Source organism: Hyla sarda, unplaced genomic scaffold (assembly GCF_029499605.1).
Source record: "Hyla sarda isolate aHylSar1 unplaced genomic scaffold, aHylSar1.hap1 scaffold_1054, whole genome shotgun sequence".
NCBI classification, from domain to species: Eukaryota; Metazoa; Chordata; class Amphibia; order Anura; family Hylidae; genus Hyla; species Hyla sarda.
In genome coordinates, this window is record NW_026607673.1 from 13104 (window position 1) to 33478 (window position 20375).

The following is a 20375-nucleotide window of genomic DNA, read 5'->3' on the forward strand; positions in this document are numbered from 1 at the left end:
TGGAGGAGTATATAACATTTATCATGATGGAGCAGTGATCTGGAGGAGTATATAACATTTATCATGATGGAGCAGTGATCTGGAGGAGTATATAACATTTATCATGATGGAGCAGTGATCTGGAGGAGTATATAACATTTATCATGATGGAGCAGTGATCTGGAGGAGTATATAACATTTATCATGATGGAGCAGTGATCTGGAGGAGTATATAACATTTATCATGATGGAGCAGTGATCTGGAGGAGTATATAACATTTATCATGATGGAGCAGTGATCTGGAGGAGTATATAACATTTATCATGATGGAGCAGTGATCTGGGAGGAGTATATAACATTTATCATGATGGAGCAGTGATCTGGAGGAGTATATAACATTTATCATGATGGAGCAGTGATCTGGAGGAGTATATAACATTTATCATGATGGAGCAGTGATCTGGAGGAGTATATAACATTTATCATGATGGAGCAGTGATCTGGAGGAGTATATAACATTTATCATGATGGGAGCAGTGATCTGGAGGAGTATATAACATTTATCATGATGGAGCAGTGATCTGGAGGAGTATATAACATTTATCATGATGGGAGCAGTGATCTGGAGGAGTATATAACATTTATCATGATGGAGCAGTGATCTGGGAGGAGTATATAACATTTATCATGATGGAGCAGTGATCTGGAGGAGTATATAACATTTATCATGATGGAGCAGTGATCTGGAGGAGTATATAACATTTATCATGATGGAGCAGTGATCTGGGGAGTATATAACATTTATCATGATGGAGCAGTGATCTGGAGGAGTATATAACATTTATCATGATGGAGCAGTGATCTGGAGGAGTATATAACATTTATCATGATGGAGCAGTGATCTGGAGGAGTATATAACATTTATCATGATGGAGCAGTGATCTGGGAGGAGTATATAACATTTATCATGATGGAGCAGTGATCTGGAGGAGTATATAACATTTATCATGATGGAGCAGTGATCTGGAGGAGTATATAACATTTATCATGATGGAGCAGTGATCTGGAGGAGTATATAACATTTATCATGATGGAGCAGTGATCTGGGAGGAGTATATAACATTTATCATGATGGAGCAGTGATCTGGAGGAGTATATAACATTTATCATGATGGAGCAGTGATCTGGGAGGAGTATATAACATTTATCATGATGGAGCAGTGATCTGGAGGAGTATATAACATTTATCATGATGGAGCAGTGATCTGGAGGAGTATATAACATTTATCATGATGGAGCAGTGATCTGGAGGAGTATATAACATTTATCATGATGGAGCAGTGATCTGGAGGAGTATATAACATTTATCATGATGGAGCAGTGATCTGGAGGAGTATATAACATTTATCATGATGGAGCAGTGATCTGGAGGAGTATATAACATTTATCATGATGGAGCAGTGATCTGGAGGAGTATATAACATTTATCATGATGGAGCAGTGATCTGGGGGAGTATATAACATTTATCATGATGGAGCAGTGATCTGGGGAGTATATAACATCCTATCATGATGGAGCAGTGATCTGGAGGAGTATATAACATTTATCATGATGGAGCAGTGATCTGGAGTATATAACATTTATCATGATGGAGCAGTGATCCTGGAGGAGTATATAACATTTATCATGATGGAGCAGTGATCTGGAGGAGTATATAACATTTATCATGATGGAGCAGTGATCTGGAGGAGTATATAACATTTATCATGATGGAGCAGTGATCTGGAGGAGTATATAACATTTATCATGATGGAGCAGTGATCTGGGAGGAGTATATAACATTTATCATGATGGAGCAGTGATCTGGAGGAGTATATAACATTTATCATGATGGAGCAGTGATCTGGAGGAGTATATAACATTTATCATGATGGAGCAGTGATCTGGAGGAGTATATAACATTTATCATGATGGAGCAGTGATCTGGAGGAGTATATAACATTTATCATGATGGGGGCAGTGATCTGGGAGGAGTATATAACATTTATCATGATGGAGCAGTGATCTGGGGGAGTATATAACATTTATCATGATGGAGCAGTGATCTGGGAGGAGTATATAACATTTATCATGATGGAGCAGTGATCTGGAGGAGTATATAACATTTATCATGATGGAGCAGTGATCTGGAGGAGTATATAACATTTATCATGATGGAGCAGTGATCTGGAGGAGTATATAACATTTATCATGATGGAGCAGTGATCTGGAGGAGTATATAACATTTATCATGATGGAGCAGTGATCTGGGAGGAGTATATAACATTTATCATGATGGAGCAGTGATCTGGAGGAGTATATAACATTTATCATGATGGAGCAGTGATCTGGAGGAGTATATAACATTTATCATGATGGAGCAGTGATCTGGAGGAGTATATAACATTTATCATGATGGAGCAGTGATCTGGGAGTATATAACATTTATCATGATGGAGCAGTGACCTGGAGGAGTATATAACATTTATCATGATGGAGCAGTGATCTGGAGGAGTATATAACATTTATCATGATGGAGCAGTGATCTGGAGGAGTATATAACATTTATCATGATGGAGCAGTGATCTGGAGGAGTATATAACATTTATCATGATGGAGCAGTGATCTGGAGGAGTATATAACATTTATCATGATGGAGCAGTGATCTGGAGGAGTATATAACATTTATCATGATGGAGCAGTGATCTGGGGGAGTATATAACATTTATCATGATGGAGCAGTGATCTGGAGGAGTATATAACATTTATCATGATGGAGCAGTGATCTGGAGGAGTATATAACATTTATCATGATGGAGCAGTGATCTGGAGGAGTATATAACATTTATCATGATGGAGCAGTGATCTGGAGGAGTATATAACATTTATCATGATGGAGCAGTGATCTGGAGGAGTATATAACATTTATCATGATGGAGCAGTGATCTGGAGGAGTATATAACATTTATCATGATGGAGCAGTGATCTGGAGGAGTATATAACATTTATCATGATGGAGCAGTGATCTGGAGGAGTATATAACATTTATCATGATGGAGCAGTGATCTGGAGGAGTATATAACATTTATCATGATGGAGCAGTGATCTGGAGGAGTATATAACATTTATCATGATGGAGCAGTGATCTGGGGGAGTATATAACATTTATCATGATGGAGCAGTGATCTGGAGGAGTATATAACATTTATCATGATGGAGCAGTGATCTGGAGTATATAACATTTATCATGATGGGGCAGTGATCTGGAGGAGTATATAACATTTATCATGATGGGGCAGTGATCTGGGAGGAGTATATAACATTTATCATGATGGAGCAGTGATCTGGGAGTATATAACATTTATCATGATGGGGCAGTGATCTGGAGGAGTATATAACATTTATCATGATGGAGCAGTGATCTGGAGGAGTATATAACATTTATCATGATGGAGCAGTGATCTGGGGGAGTATATAACATTTATCATGATGGGAGCAGTGATCTGGGGGAGTATATAACATTTATCATGATGGAGCAGTGATCTGGAGGAGTATATAACATTTATCATGATGGAGCAGTGATCTGGAGGAGTATATAACATTTATCATGATGGAGCAGTGATCTGGAGGAGTATATAACATTTATCATGATGGAGCAGTGATCTGGAGGAGTATATAACATTTATCATGATGGAGCAGTGATCTGGAGGAGTATATAACATTTATCATGATGGAGCAGTGATCTGGGAGGAGTATATAACATTTATCATGATGGAGCAGTGATCTGGAGGAGTATATAACATTTATCATGATGGGAGCAGTGATCTGGAGGAGTATATAACATGTATCATGATGGAGCAGTGATCTGGAGGAGTATATAACATTTATCATGATGGAGCAGTGATCTGGGGGAGTATATAACATTTATCATGATGGAGCAGTGATCTGGGGGAGTATATAACATTTATCATGATGGGCAGTGATCTGGAGGAGTATATAACATGTATCATGATGGAGCAGTGATCTGGAGGAGTATATAACATTTATCATGATGGAGCAGTGACCTGGGAGGAGTATATAACATTTATCATGATGGAGCAGTGATCTGGAGGAGTATATAACATCCTATCATGATGGAGCAGTGATCTGGAGGAGTATATAACATTTATCATGATGGAGCAGTGATCTGGAGGAGTATATAACATTTATCATGATGGAGCAGTGATCTGGGGGAGTATATAACATTTATCATGATGGAGCAGTGATCTGGAGGAGTATATAACATTTATCATGATGGAGCAGTGATCTGGAGGAGTATATAACATTTATCATGATGGAGCAGTGATCTGGGAGGAGTATATAACATTTATCATGATGGAGCAGTGATCTGGAGGAGTATATAACATTTATCATGATGGAGCAGTGATCTGGGGGAGTATATAACATTTATCATGATGGAGCAGTGATCTGGAGGAGTATATAACATTTATCATGATGGGGCAGTGATCTGGAGGAGTATATAACATTTATCATGATGGAGCAGTGATCTGGAGGAGTATATAACATTTATCATGATGGAGCAGTGATCTGGAGGAGTATATAACATTTATCATGATGGAGCAGTGATCTGGAGGAGTATATAACATTTATCATGATGGAGCAGTGATCTGGGGGAGTATATAACATTTATCATGATGGAGCAGTGATCTGGAGGAGTATATAACATTTATCATGATGGAGCAGTGATCTGGAGGAGTATATAACATTTATCATGATGGAGCAGTGATCTGGGAGGAGTATATAACATTTATCATGATGGAGCAGTGATCTGGAGGAGTATATAACATTTATCATGATGGAGCAGTGATCTGGAGGAGTATATAACATTTATCATGATGGAGCAGTGATCTGGAGGAGTATATAACATTTATCATGATGGAGCAGTGATCTGGAGGAGTATATAACATTTATCATGATGGAGCAGTGATCTGGAGTATATAACATTTATCATGATGGAGCAGTGACCTGGAGGAGTATATAACATTTATCATGATGGGGCAGTGATCTGGAGGAGTATATAACATTTATCATGATGGAGCAGTGATCTGGAGGAGTATATAACATTTATCATGATGGAGCAGTGATCTGGAGGAGTATATAACATTTATCATGATGGAGCAGTGATCTGGAGGAGTATATAACATTTATCATGATGGAGCAGTGATCTGGAGGAGTATATAACATTTATCATGATGGAGCAGTGATCTGGGAGGAGTATATAACATTTATCATGATGGAGCAGTGATCTGGGAGGAGTATATAACATTTATCATGATGGAGCAGTGATCTGGGAGGAGTATATAACATTTATCATGATGGAGCAGTGATCTGGAGGAGTATATAACATTTATCATGATGGAGCAGTGATCTGGAGGAGTATATAACATTTATCATGATGGAGCAGTGATCTGGGGGAGTATATAACATTTATCATGATGGGAGCAGTGATCTGGAGGAGTATATAACATTTATCATGATGGAGCAGTGATCTGGAGGAGTATATAACATTTATCATGATGGAGCAGTGATCTGGGAGGAGTATATAACATTTATCATGATGGAGCAGTGATCTGGGAGGAGTATATAACATTTATCATGATGGGGCAGTGATCTGGGAGGAGTATATAACATTTATCATGATGGAGCAGTGATCTGGAGGAGTATATAACATTTATCATGATGGAGCAGTGATCTGGGGGAGTATATAACTCCTATCATGATGGAGCAGTGATCTGGAGGAGTATATAACATTTATCATGATGGAGCAGTGATCTGGGGGGAGTATATAACATTTATCATGATGGAGCAGTGATCTGGAGGAGTATATAACATTTATCATGATGGAGCAGTGATCAGGAGGAGTATATAACATTTATCATGATGGGGGCAGTGATCTGGAGGAGTATATAACATTTATCATGATGGAGCAGTGATCTGGGAGGAGTATATAACATTTATCATGATGGAGCAGTGACCTGGGAGGAGTATATAACATTTATCATGATGGAGCAGTGATCTGGAGGAGTATATAACATTTATCATGATGGAGCAGTGATCTGGGAGGAGTATATAACATTTATCATGATGGGGCAGTGATCTGGGAGGAGTATATAACATTTATCATGATGGGGCAGTGATCTGGAGGAGTATATAACATTTATCATGATGGAGCAGTGATCTGGAGGAGTATATAACATTTATCATGATGGAGCAGTGATCTGGGAGGAGTATATAACATTTATCATGATGGAGCAGTGATCTGGAGGAGTATATAACATTTATCATGATGGAGCAGAGATCTGGGAGGAGTATATAACATTTATCATGATGGAGCAGTGATCTGGAGGAGTATATAACATTTATCATGATGGGAGCAGTGATCTGGGAGGAGTATATAACATTTATCATGATGGAGCAGTGATCTGGGGGAGTATATAACATTTATCATGATGGAGCAGTGATCTGGAGGAGTATATAACATTTATCATGATGGGAGCAGTGATCTGGGAGGAGTATATAACATTTATCATGATGGAGCAGTGATCTGGGGGGGGGGAGTATATAACATTTATCATGATGGAGCAGTGATCTGGAGTATATAACATTTATCATGATGGAGCAGTGATCTGGGAGGAGTATATAACATTTATCATGATGGAGCAGTGATCTGGGGGAGTATATAACATTTATCATGATGGAGCAGTGATCTGGAGGAGTATATAACATTTATCATGATGGAGCAGTGATCTGGAGGAGTATATAACATTTATCATGATGGAGCAGTGATCTGGAGGAGTATATAACATTTATCATGATGGGGGCAGTGATCTGGAGGAGTATATAACATTTATCATGATGGAGCAGTGATCTGGGAGGAGTATATAACATTTATCATGATGGAGCAGTGATCTGGAGGAGTATATAACATTTATCATGATGGAGCAGTGATCTGGGGAGTATATAACATTTATCATGATGGAGCAGTGATCTGGAGGAGTATATAACATTTATCATGATGGAGCAGTGATCTGGAGGAGTATATAACATTTATCATGATGGAGCAGTGATCTGGAGGAGTATATAACATTTATCATGATGGAGCAGTGATCTGGGAGGAGTATATAACATTTATCATGATGGAGCAGTGATCTGGAGGAGTATATAACATTTATCATGATGGAGCAGTGATCTGGGAGGAGTATATAACATTTATCATGATGGAGCAGTGATCTGGAGGAGTATATAACATTTATCATGATGGAGCAGTGATCTGGGAGGAGTATATAACATTTATCATGATGGAGCAGTGATCTGGAGGAGTATATAACATTTATCATGATGGGGCAGTGATCTGGGGGAGTATATAACATTTATCATGATGGGGCAGTGATCTGGAGGAGTATATAACATTTATCATGATGGAGCAGTGATCTGGAGGAGTATATAACATTTATCATGATGGAGCAGTGATCTGGGAGGAGTATATAACATTTATCATGATGGAGCAGTGATCTGGGGGAGTATATAACATTTATCATGATGGGGCAGTGATCTGGGAGGAGTATATAACATTTATCATGATGGGGCAGTGATCTGGAGGAGTATATAACATTTATCATGATGGAGCAGTGATCTGGAGGAGTATATAACATTTATCATGATGGAGCAGTGATCTGGGAGGAGTATATAACATTTATCATGATGGAGCAGTGATCTGGAGGAGTATATAACATTTATCACAATCATGACAGGTACTCGGCCTTTTTAATCTTTCTATTGATGTACTTGCACAAGGGTTTTGTTTTTTTGTGGGACGAATTATATTGTGAAGAATTATGTCAGGATACAAATTGATAATAAACTATATTTTTTTATTTCTTTGGTTGCATTTTTTTTAACTAAACATACAGTTTAAAAAAAATGTCAAAGGGGTTGTGGTATGGGGGGGGTGTGATGCAAAGGGCAGATGTTGTTACCCTAGGGGCAGATGGCATTAACCCCTTGTATTTGTGATGCCAGGGCGTGGTTTATCCTCAATACCACTCGAAGGTATACCGCTGGATCCTGGGCTAGGCACGGGGGCAATAAAGACTCCGACGACAAGTTACGGACAACGGTAGCTTTACTGAGGGTAGACAGATGGAAAAGTCTATACAGTTCAGCCAGGGCCCACGGAGGTGACCATTGACACAGACCTCTAGGGCTTGCTGGGACTTGTAGTAGGATGGGGCAATTTACTGCAGGCCACGCTGACTTGGTAGTTGACAGGGACTGACTTGACTGATGACTGACAAAGCTGTGACTTTAGCTTACTTGCAATTGACTTAGGCTGCAGACTTGACTTTGAGGCCTCCTATGACTCTGGAAAAAGAGGCTAGCTCTTCCCAGGCTTTTATGGGGGAGACTAGCAGGGAGCCCATAGGTCACTCTTGGGGTCACCTGGTCACTGATACCTCCTGGGTAACAATTACATGGTACAACTATTAAAGATACAACACCTTTATATATATTAAACAGGGATTTGTACAATAATGGTAAAACAGTTACAGGGGGAGGGATTAGGGGACACTGCAGGAGGCTGCCTGACAGGGCAGCAAGGGTACGGGGCAATCACAAACTCCCCCTCTTAAATACAGCCATCTTCGGCGCCCAGTCCTGGAGGGCTGACAACTAACAGTGGCCACTGGGGCCTAGCGACAAAAGTTCCTGGGGCATGTGTATAATTGGTCCTTCACAGATCTGTATAGTAAACAACAACTGGGGATGAGTCCATGCACCTAAAAATGTCAATACATATTCCTTTGGGGAAATAAAACTGGTGAACATGTGTGATTCATTTTTCTTGCAACATTTGTAACATACTGAAATACATTTCAGACATTTGAACACATCAGTTTCGGATTGGGCTGCCGGAGGCTATCTACCCAATGCCTTAGCTACTGGGGCCCTTCGGTACTAAAACACTTCTCCCCAGAACTCTAGACATATTTTATATAACATACCAGTGTTACCTCTATTTACAGCATTTCCGTGCTTTACTTAAGTTGCAGGGGGACCCTCTGGCCAGGAGAGCACCCTGTACACGGTGACAAGAAAAAAACGTTAGACATACGCATTGGCAATATGGACTGTTAATTGACATGTTAGATACAGTCCTAACTAAACATTTACTGACTAGATTAGTTAGACTATGTGTGGTACTATTTTTACTCCCTATATCTAGTGGGAAGTTGTCATGGCTGTAAGGTAGTGGTTACTCTTCTCCTGACCGGGTACCTCCTATATAAATCGCCATGGATAAAAGACACTGTACACCCGAAGACTTCTGTACAAACATATTATACATATTTTATTACAGCACACCATAAACATCATAGTACACCAACATAAGTATTTACTTGGGCAATAACTATGAGCAAAAATATATTTCTCTGGCAGTATACATATTTTCATTGTACCGCTCCAGAGTCCTGGTACCCTTTAGAGTTCTTAGTAAAGAATCACGGCTAGAAGTCGGGCATGTACAATTATGCAAATGGTTACAAATAAACTTCTTGACAAGTTTGTCAGGCACTTCTTCTTAAACATTGCTGAACCTATAGATAACAAAAGTTAGTGATACATAGCAAAACAAATGCTTCATCCTGGAAACTTGCCATCCCAGCTTCGCCAGTCGGACTGCTTCCGAGGCTGGGACATGTAGCGGGGTCCACGGGACTGTGCCCCCTCTATAGGACTTACTAGGGTATTCCAGTTCACCCGCAACAAAGTGGACTCTGTGATGGTGGGACTGATGGTGACCACCATTTGCTTTGCAGCGGCTTTCTCCACTGGGGGAACAACAGTTGATGCCTGTTGGGCCGGCCAAACCTCCTCCGACAACAGGATTAGGCCTGGGCACATTCACAGATGACTTAGGACGGTATTTTGGAGCCACAACAGATGCCTCGGGCATGTAGACTTCTTCCTCTGGGTGCGACTTCCTGAGTTGAGGAGGTAATAATCCGAAGGGATCTGCGTCCCAATCATCAGAAGAAAAATATGCAAAAGGAATCTGCGTGGGGTTCTTTGGATGGGTAACCGCTGCTGCCCACTCTACTCTCATACTCTGTACTCCACAATCTCCCCGCTCTCTAGGGAATGCATTGATGGGGGGAGATGGTCTCTCTGCACTGCCCGATGGTTGACTAGGATGGTCTCTCAATAACGACAGTCCATGAGGGTGCCAAACAACCATTTTGGTAAAGGTCCTCGGGCAGCGGGACTTGGTAGCAGGCCTCTTCGACCCCGATGGAGATGCGCTGTAGACGATCTGCCAGCTCCTGAAACATTTGCACCTTCTTAGGACTCTGCACATGTGCTTGCCTGTTCCGCCACATTGCTTCTCTCACTGACTTCCGGCAAACCGAGAGGATCCTCAATACAACCTGAAAGGTATACAGCTGGATCCTGGGCTAGGCACGGGGGCAATAAAGACTGCGACACCAAGTTACGGACAATGGTAGCTTTATTGAGAGTAGACAGATTGTAAAGTCTATACAGTTCAGCCAGGGCCCAAGGAGGTGACCAGTGACTATGAGACCTTAAGGGCTTACTGGGACTTGTAGTAGGATGTGACAATTTAATGCAGGCCACGGTGACTTGGTAGTTGTCTGACAAAGCTGTGACTGTAACTTACCTGCAATTGACTGTGGCTGCAGACTTGACTTTAAGGCCTCCTATGACTCTGGACACTCAGCAGGACTTGACTTGACATCAGCAAAGACTTATCTCCAAAGAAAAAGAGGCTAGCACCTCCAAGGATTTTATGGGGGAGACTAGCAGGGAGCCCATAGGTCACTCTTAGGGTCACTGATGCCTCCTGGGTAACAATCACATGGTACAACTCTTAAAGATACAACACCTTTATATATATTAAACATATATGTACAGTAATGGTAAAACAGTTACAGAGGGGGGGGGGGGGGGTCCCAGGGGACACTGCAGGAGGCTGCCTGACAGGACAGCAAGGGTACGGGGTAACACCTCCCGGACTGGGCCATCACAAGGTTATCTGGACATATAAAATGTTTGCACTTTGCAGAAGGCGCTGTAAAAATAAAAACAAGTGATACTCACCCACCTCAGTCCCCTGGAGCTCCCGGTGTGACATCGTCCAGTCTAGGGCTGCACGATTTAGGGAAAAAGTGTGATTGTGATTATGAAGGTAAATATTGGGAATTCCATATATAGATTGATAAAAAACAAATGTCGAAATCCCCTCATGCCTAACTGCATCCATTTCATGTAGCCATTCCCCATATTCCATAATATGAAAAAAGAGCGAACGGGCTTTGGGATTGGGGAATGGGCAACGAGCTATGTAGCCATTCCCCCTCCACATCGCCATCCACCCTCCACACAGACATCCACCCTCCACACAGACATTCCCCCTCCACATCCCCATCCCCCCTCCACACAGACATTCCCCCTCCACATCCCCATCCCCCCTCCACACAGACATTCCCCCTCCACATCCCATCCCCCCTCCACACAGACATTCCCCCTCCACATCGCCATCCACCCTCCACACAGACATCCACCCTCCACACAGACATTCCCCCTCCACATCCCCATCCAACCTCCACACAGTCATTCCCCCCTCCACATAGACGTCCCCCCTCCACACAGACGTCCCCCCTCCACATAGATATTCCCCCTCCACACAGACGTCCCCCCTCCACACAGACGTCCCCCCTCCACATAGACGTCCCCCCTCCACATAGATATTCCCCCTCCACGTAGACGTTCCCCCTCCACACAGACGTTCCCCCTCCACATAGACGTTCCCCCTCCACATAGACGTTCCCCCTCCACATAGACGTTCCCCCTCCACATAGACGTTCCCCCTCCACATAGACGTTCCCCCTCCACATAGACGTTCCCCCTCCACACAGATGTCCCCCCTCCACACAGACGTTCCCCCTCCACATAGACGTTCCCCCTCCACATAGACGTTCCCCCTCCACATAGACGTTCCCCCTCCACATAGACGTTCCCCCTCCACACAGATGTCCCCCCTCCACACAGACGTTCCCCCTCCACATAGACGTTCCCCCTCCACATAGACGTTCCCCCTCCACATAGACGTTCCCCCTCCACATAGACGTTCCCCCTCCACACAGATGTCCCCCCTCCACACAGACGTTCCCCCTCCACATAGACGTTCCCCCTCCACATAGACGTTCCCCCTCCACACAGATGTCCCCCCTCCACACAGACGTTCCCCCTCCACATAGATAGACGTTCCCCCTCCACAGACGTCCCGCCTCCACATAGACGTCTCCCCTCCACATAGACGTCCCCCCTCCACACAGACGTCCCCCCTCCACACAGACATTCCCCCTCCACATATACGTTCCCCCTCCACATAGACGTTCGCCCTCCACATAGACGTTCGCCCTCCACATATACGTTCCCCCTCCACATATACGTTCCCCCTCCACATAGACGTTCCCCCTCCACATAGACGTTCCCCCTCCACATAGACGTTCCCCCTCCACATAGACGTTCCCCCTCCACATAGACGTTCCCCCTCCACATATACGTTCCCCCTCCACATAGACGTTCCCCCTCCACATAGACGTTCCCCCTCCACATAGACGTTCCCCCTCCACATAGACATTCCCCCTCCACATAGACATTCCCCCTCCACATAGACATTCCCCCTCCACATATACATTCCCCCTCCACATAGACATTCCCCCTCCACATAGACATTCCCCCTCCACATATACGTTCCCCCTCCACATCCCCATCCAACCTCCACACAGTCATTCCCCCCTCCACATAGACGTCCCCCCTCCACATAGATATTCCCCTCCACACAAACGTCCCCCCTCCACATAGACGTCCCCCCTCCACATAGATATTCCCCCTCCACACAGATGTTCCCCCTCCACATAGACGTTCCCCCTCCACACAGATGTCCCCCCTCCACATAGATAGACGTTCCCCCTCCACATAGACATTCCCCCTCCACATAGACATTCCCCCTCCACATAGACATTCCCCCTCCACATAGACATTCCCCCTCCACATATACATTCCCCCTCCACATATACATTCCCCCTCCACATATACATTCCCCCTCCACATATACATTCCCCCTCCACATATACATTCCCCCTCCACATATACATTCCCCCTCCACATCGCCATCCACCCTCCACACAGACATCCACCCTCCACACAGACATTCCCCCTCCACATCCCCATCCAACCTCCACACAGTCATTCCCCCCTCCACATAGACGTCCCCCCTCCACATAGATATTCCCCCTCCACACAGACGTCCCCCCTCCACATAGACGTCCCCCCTCCACATAGATATTCCCCCTCCACACAGATGTTCCCCCTCCACATAGACGTTCCCCCTCCACACAGATGTCCCCCCTCCACATAGATAGACGTTCCCCCTCCACACAGACGTTCCCCCTCCACATAGATAGACGTTCCCCCTCCACAGACGTCCCCCCTCCACATAGACGTCTCCCCTCCACATAGACGTCCCCCCTCCACACATACATTCCCCCTCCACACAGACGTTCCCCCTCCACACAGACGTTCCCCCTCCACACAGACGTTCCCCCTCCACACAGACGTTCCCCCTCCACACAGACGTTCCCCCTCCACACAGACGTTCCCCCTCCACACAGACGTTCCCCCTCCACATAGATAAACGTTCCCCCTCCACATAGACGTTCCCCCTCCACATATACATTCCCCCTCCACATAGACGTTCCCCCTCCACATAGACGTTCCCCCTCCACATAGACGTTCCCCCTCCACATAGACGTTCCCCCTCCACATAGACGTTCCCCCTCCACACAGACGTTCCCCCTCCACACAGACGTTCCCCCTCCACACAGACGTTCCCCCTCCACACAGACGTTCCCCCTCCACACAGACGTTCCCCCTCCACATAGACGTTCCCCCTCCACATAGACGTTCCCCCTCCACATAGATAAACGTTCCCCCTCCACATAGACGTTCCCCCTCCACATAGACATTCCCCCTCCACATAGATAAACGTTCCCCCTCCACATATACATTCCCCCTCCACATATACATTCCCCCTCCACATATACATTCCCCCTCCACATAGACGTTCCCCCTCCACGTAGACGTCCCCCCTCCACATAGATAGACGTTCCCCCTCCACATAGATAGACGTTCCCCCTCCACATAGATAGACGTTCCCCCTCCACATAGATAGACGTTCCCCCTCCACATAGATAGACGTTCCCCCTCCACATAGATAGACGTTCCCCCTCCACATAGATAGACGTTCCCCCTCCACATAGATAGACGTTCCCCCTCCACATAGATAGACGTTCCCCCTCCACATATACATTCCCCCTCCACATAGATATACATTCCCCCTCCACATATACATTCCCCCTCCACATAGATATACATTCCCCCTCCACATAGATAGACGTTCCCCCTCCACGCAGACGTTCCCCCTCCACATAGCCGTTCCCCCTCCCCTCCACATAGACATGTGAAAGGTTCTCTATAATCTACTCAGTACCCCTGGTACTGGTTCTCTGTCTTTTCTGTACCCCTGGTACTAGGTCCAATTTGGCTTAAGGCTTGTACTGGCCAGGAGAGCGTCTTGTCAGGTGTGGAACAAAATACATGCACACAGGATACCGTCTAAGTACGCTCTGTTTTACTATTTGCCAACGTTCATATATATATACCATGTTGCTTAATAGTTACAAGTCAGCAGAACACAAGAACAGGATGTACGTGCACAACAGTTAGGAATCAGCAGTTGAGAAAACGAGAAGTACGATACGAGCCTTGCGGTTACAAACGGCAGAATCAAGATATATCATACAAGATTACAGAATTAAGATACACATCATACAACATTACAGATCTGTATTATTATATCAAGACTCTTGTACCCTTCAATCCCCTCTTAAAACCAGTTGTCACTTTAGACAACTTGGTTTTTCTTGTTTTCTATTTTCTTTTGAAAAGTCTTTATGTAGGCAGTATAGCCTTCTGCTAAGTGATGGTGAAGTAGAGGGACTTGGGTGTCTGATGAGGTGGAGAGGAGGATTTTAGTATCTGCAGCAGGTCTTGGCTTGCAGCGTTTCATACATAAGAAAATAAGTTTTATTGATACATATACTATAAGGGCAATGACAGTAATGTGTATTATGAGCTGCAGAACGCCCCCTATCCATCCTCCTACGCCCTTGAGCCAGGTAGCGGGATTCAATATTGAAAAGGTATCCCCCCACCACTTATCCCTGTTGATTTCATTGTCTTTGGCATATTTGTCCCTCAATTTTTGTATGTTCTCAAGCTGGTGGTGCATCTGAATTGTTCCTGAAGTGTCTATGTAATGGCAACAAGTAGGACCTATGATTTGACACATCCCTCCTTGGGCTGCTGTGAGATAGTCCAAGACTATTGCGTGTTGGTTAGTCACTATCATCAGTTGTTTTTGCACGGACACAGAGGTATTAGTAATTTCTAAAATGTCATATATTTGGTCGTCGAGGTAGTTAGTGGCTTCGACTAACTTATCCCATATTTGCATCACCATTGGATATATAAAAATGGTGCTAAAAAGCTTGTTGGTTATTCCCATTTGTACAACATGTGGCCTACCGTTTTCCCTTTCTTTGTTATCTGCTGCTCTTCGGTATAACATATGTTTAGGAGCTGCTCTCATGTCAATGTCGTCGTTGGATATGACAAAGGTGGAGGGGGTAAGTCTAGCTAGGGTGCATGTGCCTTTGACCCCTACCGGCAACCACTTGTAGGCTTCCCTACCACATACCCAATAGATGTCTCGTGGGAGCTCCCAGAAAGAGGAATGTTGATTGATAAGTTATTAACTATGTCAATAAGTCTAGAGGCATTTGTTAAGTAACACCAGGAAGGTATCTGCCCTAATCTACCGCAGTAGCCCACATCTGGGTTATTACATATTGGATCAGTAAGTTGGTATTCTGACGTGTCATTGCATGGTTGGTGTCCTGTTATATTATAGCAGTCTACGTCTTGAGTAGCCTGAGTAAAGAGGGTGTTATTTGGCCATTTTGGGTCATGTAAGTACCTTTCTATCTGGCTGGGCTTAAGAAGATCAGTACTTGCGGATGTCCTGTGAAAACTAACTTTTATCCCTTCCGTGGGGATCTCTCCTAGGTCTAATATATGTGTGACTACTCGAGTTACCCAGGAACCCCCTTTGAAAACCAACATTTGGTGTGGTCCTGGGCCTGGGCTGCTTAAGTTTCCCTGCCACCATGGCTGCCCCACCCATCCTACTATAGGAATACCCACTGAGGTGTTTCAGTTCTTTGCATATGGTGTCTCGTTGTCAGCAAGCATGTCAAAACAGTCTCCCTGAAATAATTCATATGAGGGCACAGGGATAGCAAAGTAGGGCATGCTTTGGGCAGACACAGGGGCATGGGTGCATATCCAACAATCCTTTGCAGTGAGGTTTTGTGCTAACATTATATGGTGTTTCAGGAACTTATCGTTTGGGTGTCTCTCTTATTCATTCTGTAGAGTCACCGTGGGGTGAATCAAAGTCAATAAAGTCATTAATGCAAACATCAGGAGACTTAGTTTCTTCAACCATCTGCCAGAACAAGGCCAGGGCATCAGCGGGTACATCTTTCGGTAGGCTTTCAAGGTCAGGGCTGTCTGCCCCCGTTATTACCTCCTTTGGGTGATGTTGGACGAGTTTGATCCGAGAGGCGTGGATCCAAGAAGGGCTGTCTTCCGTGAGAACCGCCGTCCTCGTCACGGCAACAACTGTGGTTGGGGGTCCAAAGGTGAAGTCTCCGGGCTTCTTTCCTTTCGACAGAGTCTTAACCAGGACAGTGTCGCCTTCCTGGAACTGGTGTGTTGGTTCCTGTGGGAGAGAAGGAGAATTACAGACAACATTTTGTTCTACTTTATCAAGGGTTTGGATGAGGTCTGTGACATATTGTTCCCTTATCTGATCGAGGTCCCCTTCTTCTGTTATAAGTGGTTGTTGGGCCCATGGAGTCGGGAAAGGCCTACCCATGAGAATCTCAAAAGGGGAGAGTTTTAAAGTCTTCTGGGGGGTCATTCTAATTTCTGAGAGTATGATGGGAAGGACTTGTTTCCACTTCTCAAAGGTGCTCCCTGTGGCCTACTCCGTGGAAATGAGCAATAAAACTGTGGCACTGTGTTGGGGTATGCATGGTGTCCCCTCTTTGCAGATCAATCCTGTTACAGGATTTTTCTGCAACACCGGATAACACCAATCATATTCCTCTTGTTTGGGAACAGAGGACTGGAGAGAGAAGAAGTTGTGTGTCTTCGAGTGAAGGAGGTGTAAGAACTGGTAACATCAGTGAGACGGGTTGTTGTGTAGCAGCCAGTTTGGCGGTGTGGTCTGCTAGAGCATTGCCCTTTGAAATGTGATCAGTCCCACGTGTGTGTGTGTCCTGCAGTGAATGATGACTAATTGTGATGGTAGGGATGTCCGGCATCACATCATCATGAATTTTCAGGCCAACTAGTGCGCAGGGCCAGATGTAGGGGAGGCATACACCATTTTCAAGTATGGATTACTGAGGAGAATTACCTCATATCCAGAGAGCCGTTGTGTTTACATGTGTTGTGTATGTAGGCCTTTAAGGAGAGAGATAACATCATGAGAAGTGTACAAGGTAGTGTCATGTCCTAAAGTAAGGGTGGTAGCTTGTTCAACAATCATAGCACAGGCAGCAAGAGCTCGCAGACATGCCGGCATTCCCTGTACAGAGACGGGCATCACCTTTGAGAAAAAGGGCACAAGGACATAGTTTACCTCCATGAAACTGTATCAGCACACCCGCCATGGTTTTACAATTGTCTCGTGCATACATGTGGAAAGGCAAATTGTAATCTGGGAGGCCTAGCCCTGGACTTGTCATTAAAAGCTTTGTACATTTATGAGGACCATTTGATTAGATCTGGTTTGCCTGATAGGGTAGCATCTCTATAAGCAATCGGGAATCCACTGTCTGCAGTAGTTTATCATACCCAAGAAAGATAGCATTTCCTTCTGGGCGTGCGGGGTGACCAGGCCCGCTACAGACTGAACTCTAGACGTACTCAACTCCCTTTTCCCTTTTGGCAGAACAAAACCCAGATATTCAACCTGTTCACAACACCATCCTCAAGGCAGGCCTCCTCAGAGAAACTACACATTAACAAATCATCAACATTTTGGAGGAGAACAGAACCCTGGGGGGGCGTGCCATGATTGTAAAAAGGCTTGGAGGACAATGCTGAACACAACTGGTGAATCAGCATACCCCTGGGGCATTGTACACCAGGTTAACTGTAGTCCCTCAAAGGAAAAAGCAAAAAGGAGTCTGGTCTCTTTGTCCACTGGGATCGAGAAGAAAGCATTCTGCAGATCGAGGACAGAAAAATGAGTTGCCTGTGCTGGGATTGATGACAACAGGTGAGTGACATCAGGAACTATAGGGGCAATAGGCACAATTAGTCTGTTGATGGCTCTCAAGTCTGGTACAAAACAGACAGTACCATCGGGTTTGGGGACCGGATTAATTGGAGTGCAGTAGGGAGAGACAGTATGTTCTAAAACTCAAGTGTGTAGGAAATGTTTGATCATAGGGCGGATACCTTTAATTTTTTTCCCGTGACAAGGGGTACTGTTTTTGGTAGACCGGGAGGATGTCTGGTTTGAGTCTTGCCTTGTATGATGTACTGTCAATGTGTCCCACATCATGGTCTCCATGTGATCAGACAATGGGGTCTACCTCAGGTGGGACTTGGGTCGGGGACATAACAGGATAATGTTAGTACCCTGCAGGTGTGACTATGGGTGCGAGGTCAGACGTGACATGTAACCTGGACGGGGATGCAGTGATATGTAATTTGAGTTTACATATGAGGTCTCTTCTCAGGAGGTTTACAGGGCATTCAGGTATGATGCGAAAGGAATAGAAGGTTAAATAGTCACCCTCGGGACATTGTATAAACAGGTACTATGAACATACTCAATTTCAAACAGTAGACATATATATATATATACGCATATACACATATATATATATATATATATATATATATATACATGCACATACATATATATCCCCTGAAAAACAAAACTACTCCAGATCCGAAGAAGAAGCTGTCATGCTCCCTGTAAACCCCGCCTTACTCCTCCCAAACCTCTATGTCACCAGTCACCACCCCTTTGAGTCTGGCTTCTTGTCTTTCCCCAGTTCTGGTCAGTCACCATGAAACGTCTATTATCACATGTGTTACTGACAGTGTTACATAACATCAAGAGACATACAAGAGACATGTAACAATACCGACATTTACAAATACTTAACGTACAACACACAGGGCCCACATTCTCACCAAAGATATAAAAATAAAAGTGTACACAGCTCTCTTAAAAAATTTTTTAAAATAATTATCTCCAATGCGCATTGTTTATAATCCAGTAAACCATTAGCTTGATTTTAAATGCCTAAAGTAATATTTATCAATTAAATAGTGATCACTTTTTTTATTTATTTTATCTTCTTGGCCAAATTTCTTCTCTTATTACTCCTGTAATATAATCAGACAATTAATCGCATTTCCTGATACATTTCATTTTTTTGGCATCAACCCTGTGTTACTGTGAAGGCAAGAAATTAATGAAATATCATCAAATAGTTCAATTTAATACCACGTGAATATATTTTTCTTTTAACACCATTTTCATTACAACACAAACAGCTTCACAGGGAAAACATTCACTGGTCATTTTCTATACACTCCTGATTCTATACACCTCACACATATATAACATACTTTATATCATAAGAACCATCCTATAAACGCCATCATATGACCACATACACAGGGCTTTCTTAGCAATTTACCACATCACTCCATTCCATAGCATTGAACACTCATCTTCACTTCATTTATTCCAGCAGTTTCAGCTCTGCTCATCCTACATTCCTCACACTGCTTCACATGCTTTCTCCTTCACAAATCACCTGCTTTTCAACCAAAACGTTCAGTCTCTTTTTCTGACAACAATCTCTAATCCTATCAAACAATTTACACAGCCCTGCATCATAACGCCAACATGCTGTGAACCTTTCCCAAAATTCAGTAACAGTTTCACCTAGTTTTTGTTTGCATGCCACAGCAATAGGCAGTGATGATTTTTGTTTGAAAACTTGGTTCCTCTTCTAATTCTCTCCATATACGCTCTCTACCCTTCTCGAG